Source organism: Salvia splendens, chromosome 15 (assembly GCF_004379255.2).
Source record: "Salvia splendens isolate huo1 chromosome 15, SspV2, whole genome shotgun sequence".
Classification (NCBI taxonomy): domain Eukaryota; kingdom Viridiplantae; phylum Streptophyta; class Magnoliopsida; order Lamiales; family Lamiaceae; genus Salvia; species Salvia splendens.
Window position 1 is genome coordinate 24,305,302 of NC_056046.1, and position 14,213 is coordinate 24,319,514.

At 44.0% G+C, this 14,213-nt stretch overlaps 1 pseudogene; it reads left to right on the plus strand.

Annotated features, from left to right (window-relative positions):
- Positions 1-300: 300 nt before the first annotated feature.
- The window catches only part of LOC121766905, a 34,041-nt pseudogene continuing 20,128 nt past the window's right edge, over positions 301-14,213 (plus strand).

The window sequence follows — 14,213 nt, forward strand, 5'->3', positions numbered from 1 at the left end:
GGGAGTAGTATTTATAAGCACAACGCGAGACGACCTAAAATAAAAAACTGATAGTAAAATAGAATGAAGGAAGTATAATAAATTTTACTTACTCAATTTATTAATTTTTTTTATCAATTATATTATTTATAATAATCACATTTTATTATTTTTTCATCGAGTTTGTCCGTTTCAGCTCTCTTCATCTCTCTCTACTTCACTGCAGCTTTTGCCGGCGACGCCATTTTCCTATATCTCATGGGCGCCCCAATCCTCGCTTCTAACGCTGCGGCGAAACCCTAACTCGATTCACCGAAAATCATGGCGGCGGACGACCCGACGGTGCTCTACTTGCATGGAGATTTAGAGCTCCACATCATCGAGGCGCGCTCCCTCCCAAATATGGACCCCTTCTCCTCGCGCCTCCGCCGCTGCTTCACCGCCTCCGCCGAAGACGAGACCGACAGGAATCTCCACCACCACTCGGAAGATCATCACTAGCAATCCCTACGTCACCGTAAGCGTCCCCCGGGCCACTCTAGCCCGCACCCGCGTCATCTCCAATTCACAAAACCCTTAGCGCACCCCGTCCCCAATCTCGATACCCGCATCAAGGACAACGACCTCTTCGGCGCCGATACGATCGGGAAGATCCTCATCCCCGCCGAGAAGATCACCGCCGACGACCAGATCTCCGATTGGTTCCCGATCATCGCCGCCTCGGGGAAACCGCCCAAACCTGACACCGCGCTGCGGATTAAGATGCGTTTCATTCCGTGTGATAAAAATCCTCTGTACAAGCACGGTGTCGCTGGCGATCCGAACCATAGAGGGGTTAGGAACACTTATTTTCCGCTTCGAAAGGGGAGCGCCGTCACTCAATACCAGGATGCGCATGTGATTCCGGACAATTTCCCCAAAATCGACCTAGACGATGGCTTGACTCGCTCCCACGCCCCGTGTTGGGAGGATATATGTTATGCGGTTTCAGAGGCTCACCATTTGATATACATTACTGGATGGTTTGTTTTTCATAAGATTAAGCTGATTAGAGAGCCAACCAAACCCTTGCCTCGAGGAGGAAACCTCATGCTTGGGGACTTATTGAAGTATAAGTCTCAGGAAGGGGTTCGAGTTCTGCCCTTGGATTGGGATGATATGACTTCACATGACAAATTCCTCATCAACACGGTATCATATCGTTAATCTTATTTTAGTAGTATATAATTTCTGTTGCTGTTCAAGGTTGGGATTATCTTTACCTTTTTTTGGAGACTGAGGGCCCGAGGAGCACCTTTTATACTATTACGCTGCATATCATAAAATATGTGCACTTCTATAAAGTGATTCAGTTATTTTATGGGGTAATTCTTTTGTTATTCTAGACTATAATTAACATTCCATAAGTGTACTGGACTTTTTTATTGTTCCTGCTTTGGGAGAGACGCATGAGGGTCATGCATCTCCCGTTAATGAAACGCATCAGGGAGATGCATCTTACACAAAGTCGCATGAGAGACATGCGTCGTCAATTTTTTGTTTTTTTTAAGAAGACGCATCATCGTCATGCGTCTTTCCGTAAAACGCATGAGCGTCATGCGTCACTATGTTTTTTTTTCAGACGACGCATGAGAGTCATGCGTCTTAGGGAGAGACGCATGAGAGTCATGCGTCTCTAATTTGCATAAATCAGAAGAACCAGAGGCAGTAGCTCCCATTTCTGCGCGAGAGAAAGAGAGGGACACAAAACCCAAGTGATTTTTTTGGCGAAATTTGCGATTTCCCGTCATATTCCGGTAAGTTTTCTTCAATATTTCAACATTTCTCCCTTATTTATTGTTTATTTGCATAATATTAGGGTTTTTAATAAATTTATCCTAAACTTACTAAATTAGGGTTTATAGAAAAAAATTGGCTCTAATTGTTGTTGGTTTGTATATATATTTTGTAGAAATCATGCAAGTATTTGTGAGTTTATATTGTTATGATCCTTAAGTGGGTATTTGTTATGATCCTCCTCGTGCGAGAGCCTCCATCGTATTGAATTCGTGTGTTTCATTCTCTGAATTAGTTGCACTGATATGTGCTAAGATAAGAATAGATTTATATCAACACTCCATCGAAATATCATGGAGGCATTGTCTGTTTGGTACCGGTACGAGTTATATATGTACTGGGGTTGACAGTGTTGAAAGTGTGATGTTTATGTTCAATGAGGCTCTAAATTCTACTCGTCATATTGAATTATTTGTTGAGTATTTTCCTGTTGGAAATTTAGAAATCCCACCAGTGGTTGATTATGGTGTTGGATCATCTACGAGGGTTGAACATATGAGCTTTGATTGTGGTATGAATGAGCAAGTAGATGTTGCAGATGTTGTTGATGTTGGATTTAATACTCAAGAGAATGGTCAAGATAATGTTATGTTCATGTTGTACGAAGAGACCTTGATCCACCATTGTCGTCATCATCATCTGATGCTATTTTAAGTGATGATTCTCCAGGTGATGATTCTAGTGATGAGGAGATAGTGTGTAAACCCGTCGTGCAAGGTGAACAACCACTTCCAGAATACGTTCATAGTGGGTTGAAATATCTTCGCAGACTACCGAGTGGTCCTTCTGAGGTACCTGATGTTGGTAATGAACACAATACTATGTACTGGGATGAAGCACACCCGTATCGGATTAATGCGGGAACAAAATTTGATACCAAGCTGCATGTGAAGACTGCTATTACTATGTGGAGTCTGAGGCAACACCGATAATATAGGGTGGTTGAGAGCAAATTAAGAAGGTGGCATGCCATATGCAGATATCCAGCAGGGAGGACAGAAGATGGGGTAGCTATTATCAGCAAGACCGGCGCTGAAAAGACGAATGAATGTTTGTGGGAAGTTTCTGTTACACAAAGGGCCCCATGATCATATGTGAGAAATTTGGAAGTGGGTGGGACACCATAGTTGTGAAGGCCATCGTAATGGACAGACAAAGGGCAATAACAGGCAAGAGGTCGAGTTTTTGGATTCAAAGTGCACTTGCGGGAAGTGGCAGATGTGGAGAGTTCCATGTTCACATGCGTGCGCCGTTGCTAGAGATAGAGGTAACGCTATGTTTGAACTCATTGATAAACACAACCACAAAGCTACATGGGAAGCACAGTACTCTGGTGGCCCATTTCACGCACCAAGACACGAAGACTATTGGGCTAAACCTGGATGGAAATTGCGTATCACCCCTGAGCAGTTGCTTCCTCGAAAGTGCAGATGAGACAGAATAAGGAGGATTCCTAATCAAATGGATGTCCGCGAGGAAGATGAGCCGATGAGCCGTAGAGGGGCATGACCGAAGAAATTGCTCAATCGGTCGTGTTATGTAGGATCCTCCCACTTCTTGCAGTGCATGTATTTTTTTCTCAATCTTTAATTTTCAGAAAATAATTTACCTTTATTTGGTGGATCATGTAATGAGAAATCATACTCTTTCTGTTGTAACAGGACTTGTGTTGGTGAAGACAGTGTTTTTACTGCGGTTGGATAAAAGCATGTTACTCTTATGACTTTAACATTAATTACTATTGTTGTTTTTACCACTGCTGGATATGGATATCACTAAAGCATGCTCCTTGATCACAGACAAATCTGTGTAATTATATGTTATTATTTATTTAATATTTTGGGGGTTCGGCCTCAAATAATTAATTTCATTTGTTGATGAGTTTTAATTATATTAATAGGCCATGTAAAATTTCACAGATGCAATTGCAATCCCTATAACTAGACATGCATATTCCAACAACATTACAGAAAAGGATCTTTTCCTTGAATTTTAGCCGTAACCCTTCCATTTATCATACTACACCACAATCAAGCAACATGATCTATCATATACTAAAAACTATATTGCAAACAACCAAATTAAATTCAAACAGAAACATGGAATAATTGAAGCATAATCCAATCATATATCAATTTCATACATTTTGCACAATATAAAAAAATCAATCTGATCTATTACATTTTGCACAATATGATCTATCACATGTATACTTCACTTATAAGACGATGTAGTGTATTCCGACGGTTCAGTTCTCTTATTCTTCCTGGTTGACAATCTCTTGTACACTTTGCCCATGATCTTCCCAACCCCGCCGCGTGATGAACCCTCCGCAACTGGTCGAGGTTGGACATGGATGTTCTGAACAACCTCTTCTTCCTCATTTTCCTCTTCTCTTTCATCATTTTCTTCTTCTCCTTCGTCATCATCTTCTTCTTCGACTTGTACAGGAGGCACAAACTGATAATTTTGGAAGAATGAATCTACTGATGCTCGGGCTCCACTCCATTGCGGCACATCTTGGCTTTGTGAATAGGGGCGACGATTCCAATCAAGCTCAGGCTGGCTTGGAGAATACAGGGGACGGTCCCACTGTGATTGAGCCTCATGCGCCGGATATGAAGACCACTGAGGTGGGTCATGCTGTGGATTCATCTGCTCTGGTACTACATAATCGGGATGCGGCTGCGATATCCAAAACTGCTTTGTGAAACCGTGTCCACCAATCCGAACACCAGGTACTCCACGACGTGGTAGAAGTACTTGTGGTTGATAAGGCATGACCTCATCTTGGTGTTGGGAAGCCGGGTGAAGGGTCCTCTGCGAGAAATGTGTGTGCTTTTGTGCTAGGTCAAGCTTCGCAAACCCAGAGAATCCACTAGATCACGAGGTCTAGGAACTCAGAGGATCTCAGAAGTCTCGGTCATCGGATACACAAATTCCGCCTTCAAAAACCCTCAACCCGCTATACTATGAACTAGTACAGGGAAGTAGTGATCGATCCCACGAAGATGGATGCGTATGAATGCATTTAGATGATTCTGGAAAGGTGAATTGGCTGCTGCCACGCAATTTTGGGTTGAGGAAAGCTATTACTAGACTTAGGAATAAAATATAGCACTAGACCTAGGAAGCTGAAAACTTCGTGCAAACATGGATCATCATCTCAACCTCAACACCTCGAGCAAACTTCCTTGACCTAGTAAACGACTACCTAATTTAGCTAGACAGAAAGTAACATGCAGTGGGGACCATCTTCCAAAAATAGCAAAATACGGATTAAAAGCTGCAAATAACAAACTATGAATTTAACTAACAACGACTTGCATCTTGTTACCTGAATTAAACGCGAACATGGAGAAAACGTAGAAATAATCCAGATTCAAACAAAACATACAGATTCGGTCGTCGGAAACTGACGATTAATCGGAAACCAACAGATCTACTTCTATTAGATGAAGTAACAGAAAACAGAAATGAAACATCAAACTCATGAACAATCAACCCACTCTGCTTCAGATCCAAATGTCAGACGCTTAATCCACTCCGGATCCAAGCAATCCGAACCCAATTACGACTAACATCAACTCCATAAACTCCGATCCAGCAAATCTGCTCCGATCAACGACAATCCATCCATGATTCTATCTCAACTTCACAGATCAAGTGCGAAAATCATCCATTCAAGCAAATAACTATAAACTCAGAAATAAACATCATCCATACTCGAAATCAACATCGCCTTAACAAAAAATAGAAATTGCATAGAAAGGTTCAACAGTAATTCGATAGTCAAACAAGCCGAGCTTCGAACAGCGAAGCTCGGTGAAATTCGCAGCATCAAACGGAAATGAAAGCAGTAATTGTTTCTTCACCCTACGTGAGGACGGTGTTACACAACAACTAACTGAAAGTAAAACCCGAACCCTCCCGAATTCCGAAAACCAAATGTGTAGAAGTGTGCGAGTGAAATGAGAGCCGAAAAAGATCCTTCTTTCCGAGTTGCATGCGCTCTCCCTTATATAGATGCGGAGCTGATCTTCTAGAAGCCTTCGCATGAAATCTCTGTTCTGCCCTTCAGCTTTAGCGATCTCCTCCGTCTAGTCATTTTTTCTTCATAATGTTCACTTTATCGCCGTATTTCCTTCGTCTTGTAATTTTCTTCCTTTCTTCCTAGGTCTGGCGATACCTTCTACACACCTGGCTCAAAAAGATGTGTTAGACTCCGTAAATGCACGAAATTAATCCCCTATCCAATGCATGAAATTAGCCTTATCAAACTGCTCACACTTAAACCGTGCTTGTCCTCAAGCCTGAACGACAAGAAAAAGAAATAAGGCGAATTTCGATGCATGGTTATCCTATGACCGACTCTACAGACAAAAATAAGACACAAACTCCTAGACCTAGAGACACTACAGACTCACAAAGAGAAAACAAACACTTAAAGAAAACAAAAACAACAAAGCATGAACTAGTTGCAACTTTTGGGCAGCCGTCCCCACAAGCTCATGGTCTATCCGATTCGTCTATAGTTTCGAAATCTTCTCCTTTCCTTCTTCTACCTAATCGGTCTGTTAGTTTGTCATGATAGCCTATTGACTTCCCAATTGTTGGATTCACTCGATCTATCATTCCTCACCACGGATGTTAGGATCGATTCACTCTTATGTTAATGCCACACCACTGATGCTTCGAGTTATGAGAGTTTCTCCTTCCTACAGTCCCCTTTTTCTTTTAATTCCTGGGTCAGGTTACTATTGCTTCCTGCCCTTAGATTTCTTTCTCTTTTTTTTCTTTTTCTATACATTTTTATATCCCCTGGACTTCGTCCAGCTTATATCTTCGAATTTAACTTTATTTCTCCCCTAGACTTCGTCTAGCTTATACCTCCTTTTCCTGGACTTTGTCCAGCTTATACCTCCTTCTCCCTTTTTTTCTTTTTTCTCCTTTAGACTCTTCTCCCTAAGCACTCAGTGGCGGCCCCCCTTGTTTTTTGTTTGTTAGCTCAAAGTTTTTAGGCTTATAACTCACTCTTATAGTGGGGCTTCACAACTAGGTTATCTAAGGCATCCTCTATCATTCCTACTTCATTCAAACCAATGTCAGTTTATTAAGGAAAAAGGCCTCAAAGTTGACGTGCATCCTATCTTCAATTGCTCTTACTAAGAGAAACATGCCTTATTGTATTCACTAGCTCATGCGACACACAAAAACCTAGACCTAAAGACTCCTATTCACATTAACACAAACTCCACACTCTCTCCCCCTCCCACTTCACTCAAGCTTGTCCACAAGCGATCCCAGTGAAGGGGGGAAATAGGGAAGTATGAACAGACCGACAAACACAAAAAGCACAACGCACAAAACAACAAACATGTACAAGCAAAACAAACTTCTCACACTTAGACCGAGCAACGGGCTAAGTAGGAGAAACTACAACAGAACAAAAAGCCAAAACATGCCTTAAAAGAAACACAAACTTCTCACACTTAGACCAAAAATTGGGCTAAGTGGGAGAAGGCACATGTAAACGCAGACACATATATACATCACGAGGCATGCTGGAAAAACAAACGCAAAAACACTAGTTCAAAACAGCAAACATATAAACATATAAAAGCGGAAAGAAAACGAAAAATAAAAACTGAAAAGTAAAAGTTACCTGGTCATTGGGGGGTCTCAATTCGGGGTCTGGCCCCCACGGGAGCCAAACTGGGGTGGAACATAGGGGCGGGTCACCTTCGCTTTCTTCCTAGCCGGCGACGCCAGCTTCTCCTCTTCCTTCTCACTCTGTTTCGACACATTTTTCTTCACAGAAAAGGGCTTAGATGTGGACGAGGCTAACAGGGGCTTGGAAACTGGTGGGGGCTGTTGGAAGGATGAGCTTCCCTGCCCTAGTTGCTTGGACACGCTGATGGGTCCAGAGGGCAATTTCTTTTGGGGCTCGGGAAAATTCTTCTCCATCCACTGGGTCATCATCATCATCAACATAACGGCTTTCGACATACGATCATTCTACGCGGATGACCTCACCACCAGATCAGTAATACTGCCCCTGAGGGCTTTTATCTCCTCCCGGACTCCGCCGAGTTCTTTCCTTATCTCGCCCATCTCCTTTTTCATTTCTTCATAATCCACACTGGCTACCGTTTCAACACCATCCTGCTCCGTCTTCACCTGGGGTTCCATTCTTCCCACCTTATAGAAACACACATCCTTCCCGTGCATGTAGAGTAAGCCCTTGTTGAAGAAATAATCAACGCTGAATATCTCTGGGGGCTCGCACATGACTATCTCGGGCGAGGATTTGGCTATCTTCATTATCGTGTTGCTTTGGAGGTATGCTCCGAGAAGATGACATGTATTCATGTGGCGGGAGGGATTGGCAGCCATTTGATGACATGCCTGAGCCAGCCAATAGCCCAAGTGTACCTTCACTTCTTTCGCCATGCACCATGTAATATAGAGGTCAGCAGTAGTTAAGGCAGAATTGGAAGTCCTCATCAGGTTGTAGCTTATAAACGTCTGGGCAAATCGTAGGATGCGGTTCTCAATATGGAAGCTTTTTGAATAGCTGGTCTTGAATTGCCCCACCTTAGGATGGGAGACAAACTCCCATGCAGACTGTGTCTTAAACCCGGGGATGAACTTCGGAGCTCCTACCATGCGTTCATTCCAAATGCTCTCATCATCCTCGGCGCGAGTGAACAACCCCATCCGTAGGGACCACTCCCTGATACTCATCTCGTGCTCCTCAGTAAACAGCTGGAAGGTGATCGAGTCCGCGTCAAGATCGGTGGTGGGTTGCAGCCTGAATGCCGAAAAAAACTCTCGTTCTAACACTGTCGGCACTTTCGCAGTGCTATGTTTCAATAACTAATCAAACCCAATGCACCAATATATTGACGGAACTCTTCGTCTGAGTCAATCTCATGCAATTCTTCCGAATCGTACTGTTTCTCAGATTTCGCCAGCTTACCGCTACCGCTGCGCTCCTTGTAGGTTGCTGCCCTCTTTCAATCTTCAAACTTCCCCATCGCTTCGAGCAGCCCTTTTGTCAACCAGACCTCCGCTGGCTCAAAGTTCAACTCTTCATTTTGCTCATACATATCCTCTTCCTCGGACTCACTAGGCGGAGTAGGGCCGACCTGTTCCTTAGCGAAAGGAACTTTTGTTGGGGCTGGGAGTGGAGTTTCAACAGACTTGTCCGTGGCGGTCTTCCTGGACTTCTTGGTCTGGGGGGTAGCCGCATGCTTTCCTTTCCTTTTACGTTCCTCTGCCAGGCGGCGTTTTTCTACCTCATCCTCCTCCCTGTTAGACCCAGGGACCTGCTCCTCTTGTCCGCCCCCCGTCTCTAGGGCAAGGGATTCCTCTGCTGTATGTCGGGCGAGATCATCGATCTCGTCCCTCAAGCTCCTCCTAACCCTAAGTCTGACCTCTCTCTGATCCGCCAGTGAGTCTCCACCAGATCTACTACAAATTTTAGCCCACTTTCCTCGGGCACCGAAATTTTTTCAAGGACGGGGGCCTCTCCCTCATCAGATAAACCAGGGGGGTCCCCCTCAATATAAACAGGGGTTTCCCCCTCAGCAACTAACTGATCAGCAACAAGGGTTCACTGCCCACAAACTTCTCCGCAGTTTCCCCCTCAATCACTACTCCTTTAGTAATAGGGGTTTCCCCCTCAACAGCCTCATCATCACAAACTAAGGTTTCCTCCTCACCAACACCCTCCGCAGAAACATGGGTCCCCCCTCAACAACTTGTGTTCGTTCTCTGGTCAACAACCGCCATGCGCTCGAGTTCCACGGCCAGAGCGCCCTCGTCTTCCTGTTCATCACCCACCGCCGGCGCGCCGGTGGTCGACTCTGCTTCTGCATGTAAATTTGCGGGTTGCGCCATCGAATCTTCCAGAATCGTCGACGGTGGTGGTGCTGCGGTTGTTGCGGCGGAAGGTTTGGCCTGTTCCATCATTGCCGAGAAAAGGGCGAAGGCCTTCATCGCCTCCTCTGCACTTCCAAACTTCTTTGTTAGATCCGCCATGAACGCCACTGCGTTAGAATCGGCGGATGTAGTGGGGTTCCCTGCTTTCGGTATGTTCTCCATGGTCTGTATCTGCAAATTTAACAAGAACTTGGGAGAATTTAAGATTAGGGTTTAGATAAAATGCGGGTATTGAGAGAAAATCTGGGGGAGATTTAGAGTTAGAGAAATTTAAATTTGGAAAATAAAAAGAATAAGAAGGGAAATTGGTATCTTAGGTAATGATGGAACGGTTGCAGCCGGTTGCAGGCGTGATGTAAGCAACCGTACACCTACCCGTAAAGTGAAAATTTAAATTTCAAAAGTTTAACAACTTCCCTCCAAAAATCTGGTCCGAAAATCTCTCCACCCCCATGTAAATGCTATTCTCCGCAATATCGCACTTAGGAAAAACAAAAATGAAACGCCAGACTCCCAGATCAAGGATTCAACATGGGACAAAACAATTTCCCTGAGAAGTCTGGTGTTTTTATTTTTTTGAAAAGCAAATAAACTATTTACACTTTCAATTGAGTACTCTCGAGATCCCCTGGTTCAGTGTATAGATTAAAAATTTATTCCCATTTACCTGACCCAGGAATTCGTCGAGAGCACTTACTCTCTAAACCGATTAGGCGACAATAGAGAGTGCTCGTAGTGGCCCTTCCTCCACCACACACAACTCAGAATTATCCCTAAAAACTTTCACTCGATGACCATTAACAAGGAAAGGAGTAGAGTTTGAGGCACTTATCTGGATTTCCACAGCTCCATTCGCTCGAAGGCTAACAATAGTGTATGGCCCAATCCACTTGGACTTCAGCTTCCCAGGCATCAGCTTGAGCCTGGATTGGAAAAGAACCTTCTGACCCACTTGTAGTTCCTTGACCCGGAGGTTTTTGTCATGCCAAAGCTTCATCTTCTCCTTATACCACATCGCAGACTCATACGACTCAAGCCTTAACTCCTCCAGCTCCTGAAGCTGCAGTTTCCTCTCTTCCTCACAAGCCTGGGGTCTCATATTAATCTCCTTCACCGCCCAATATGCTTTGTGCTCCACTCCCACGGGCAGATGGCACATCTTGCAAAACACCAACCTATAGGGCGACATTCCAATAGGTGTTTTGTATGATGTCCTGTAAGCCCACAATGCATCACCGAGCCTCTTGCTCCAATCCTTCCTTGACGGATTCACCGTTTTCTCCAATATTGCCCTTATCTCCTTGTTTGAGATCTCTGTCTGTCCATTAGACTGAGGATGATACGGGGTAGAAAGCTTGTGGTGGACTCCGTATTTCCTCATCAGAGCTTCTATGGTTCGGTTACAGAAATGCGTCCCTTGGTCAGATATAATAGCTCAGGGCACACCGTACCTATTGAAAATGTTAGCTCTAGGAAACTTAGCCACTTCTTTGGCCTCACAAGACGTGGTAGACTTGGCTTCTATCCACTTTGAAACGTAATCTACGGCCATAAGGATGTATGCATTCCCATACGAAGATGGAAATGGGCCCATGAAATCCATTCCCCAGACGTCAAAGATTTCGCAGACGATTACTAGGACTTGCGGCATCTCATCTCTCCTTGAAATTCCTCCAGTTTGCTGGCATCTCTCACAGTTTTAACAGAATTCAAAAGAGTCATTGTGTAATGTAGGCCAATAAAATCCACTGTCTAGGACTTTCCTCGCAGTCTTCCTTGGCCCAAAATATCCTCCACACGCCAATGCATGGCAATGATTAAGCACATCCCTCTGCTCCCATTCGGGGATGCATCTCTTGATTACCTGGTCGGCTCCCATCTTCCATAAATAAGGGTCGTGCCAGAAATAATACTTAGCCTCGCTTTTAAGCTTCATATTCTGGGCCCGGGAAATTTCTTGCGAACTGGGTATCTTTCCCGTGACCAAGTAATTTGCCAGGTCTGTGAACCATGGTTCAGTATTCAGCTGACACTTCCCTTTTTCAGCATCTCCTGGACCTGTTATCGCCATTATTTCCTCCCAACTGATAGGTCTAGGAGATTTTCCTATGTAGTACAGATGTTCCTCCGGGAATGCGTAAGGTATAGCTTCCTCCGTTTCTCCCTGGAAAATCCGACTCAGATGGTCGGCCACTTTATTCTCGGTCCCCTTTTTGTCTCGCACTTCCCAATCAAATTCTTTCAAGAGTAACACCCAACGGATTAACCTTGGCTTTGATTCTTTCTTTGCCAGCAAGTACTTGATAGCCGAGTGGTCGGTAAAAACTATCACTCTCGACCCCAGTAAGTATGGTCGGAATTTCTCGAATGAATACACGTCTGCCAACATTTCCTTTTCCGTGGTGTTATAGTTTTCCTGGGCTTGGTTGAGTGTCTTCGAGGCATAGAAGATTACATAATTTTTTCCATCAATTCTTTGACCTAGTACCGCCCCCACTGTGAAGTCTCTTGCATCACACATTATTTCAAACGACTGACTCCAGTCGGGTGCCCTGATGATAGGGGCAGACACTAGCTTATCTTTCAATAATTGAAAAGCCTTCTTACACTCTTCGTCGAAGACGAAATCAACATCATTGTGCAACAAGTGGGTGAGTGGCTGAGCAATCTTCGTGAAGTCTTTTATGAATCTTCTATAAAAACCTGCATGCTCTAGGAATCCCCTGACTTCTTTTTGATTCGTAGGGTAAGGAATTTTTGAAATCACATCGACCTTTGCTTGGTCTACCTATATGCCCTTTTCCGAGACTACATGCCCCAAGTCGATTCCCTCGGGTACCATGAAATGACATTTTTTGAAGTTAAGAACCAAATTCTTTTCCTGGCACCTCCTCAATACTACGTCCAGGCATGTAAGCAGGACTCGAAAGAGTTCCCATATATGATGAAATCATCCATGAAAATCTCGATACAATCCTCTAGTAGATCTGAGAAGATACTCATCATGCAGAGTTGAAAAGTGCCTGGCGCATTGTACAGCCCAAACGGCATCCTTCTATAAGCATATGTGCCAAAGGGGCACGTAAACGTAGTCTTCTCTTGGTCTTCGGGATCTACATAGATCTGGAAGTACCCACTGTATCCACCAAGGAAACAAAATTATTGCTTTCCAGCCAGCCTCTCTAGCATCTGATCAGTGAAGGGTAATGGGAAATGGTCCTTCCTGGTTGCTTCATTCAGTTTCCTATAATCGATGCACATCCTCCACCCAGTGACAAGTCGAGTGGGCACCAATTCATTCTTGTCATTCTTAACTACCTGAATTCCGGACTTTTAAGGCACCATGTGAACCGGACTGACCCATTCGCTATCTGGAATGGAGTAGATGATACACAGGGAAAGCAGCTTCAATACTTCCTTCAGAACTTCCTCCCTCATGTTTGGGTTCAACTCACATTGCGGGTCCCTACAGGCCTTCACACCTTCCTCCAGCCTGATGTGGTGCATACAAAGATCAGGACTGATTCCTACTAGGTCTGAGAGAGTCCATCCTATTGCCTTTTTATTCCTTCGGATTACCTCCAGTAACTCCCTTTCCCGTTCCTCGGTCAAGTAACTATTGATGATTACTGGAAACGTCTCATTTTCTTCGAGATAGGCATACTTGAGCCCTGGTGGAAGCGTTTTCAATTCCTTCTTGGGGGTACTTGTTTCCTGGGGTAAGCGATTTTTTTCTTTCACATCATTTATCATTCCCTTTCTAAACCCTGAAGAATTTCCCATACTAGCCACATGGGCTAATCCTCTTGACCTGGCTGACTCTGGATTTGTACAGAATTCCGAAATGGTTTCGGCTAGCTCTTCATCCGATAATTCCCTTGTGTGCATTGTCTCACACCAACCAGCTACCTCTCTGTCAATAAATTGACTTGACTCTGAATTTCCAATATGTTCCTGCATCAACTCGGTCTCAAGATATTCCTGGACCAGGGGGTTAATAATATCGATAGCATGCAAATTCTTTATATCTAATGGCTTCTTCATTGCTTCATCTATGTTAAAGGTATATTTCTCCCCATTATAGTCTAGGCATATTGTTCCATCAAAGACATCGATAATGGTCTTAGCGGTACGCAGAAAAGGTCGTCCTAAAAGCACCCCGCTAGACTCAGCAGATTCATGATCACTCATTTTAATAATATGGAAATCGGCTGGATACAGAAAATCATGCACTTTGACTATAACATTTTCCAAGACTATAACAAATGCACGACCTATCCGCCAATTGGATTACCACTTTTGTATTCACCATTCCTACTCCTACCAGCTTTTTGTATATGGAAAGCGGTAAAACAATTATTGACGCCCATAAGTCACACATAGCATGCTCAATTCTGACATCACCAATGGAAATGGGTAGGGTGAACATACCTGGGTCATTGCACTTCGAA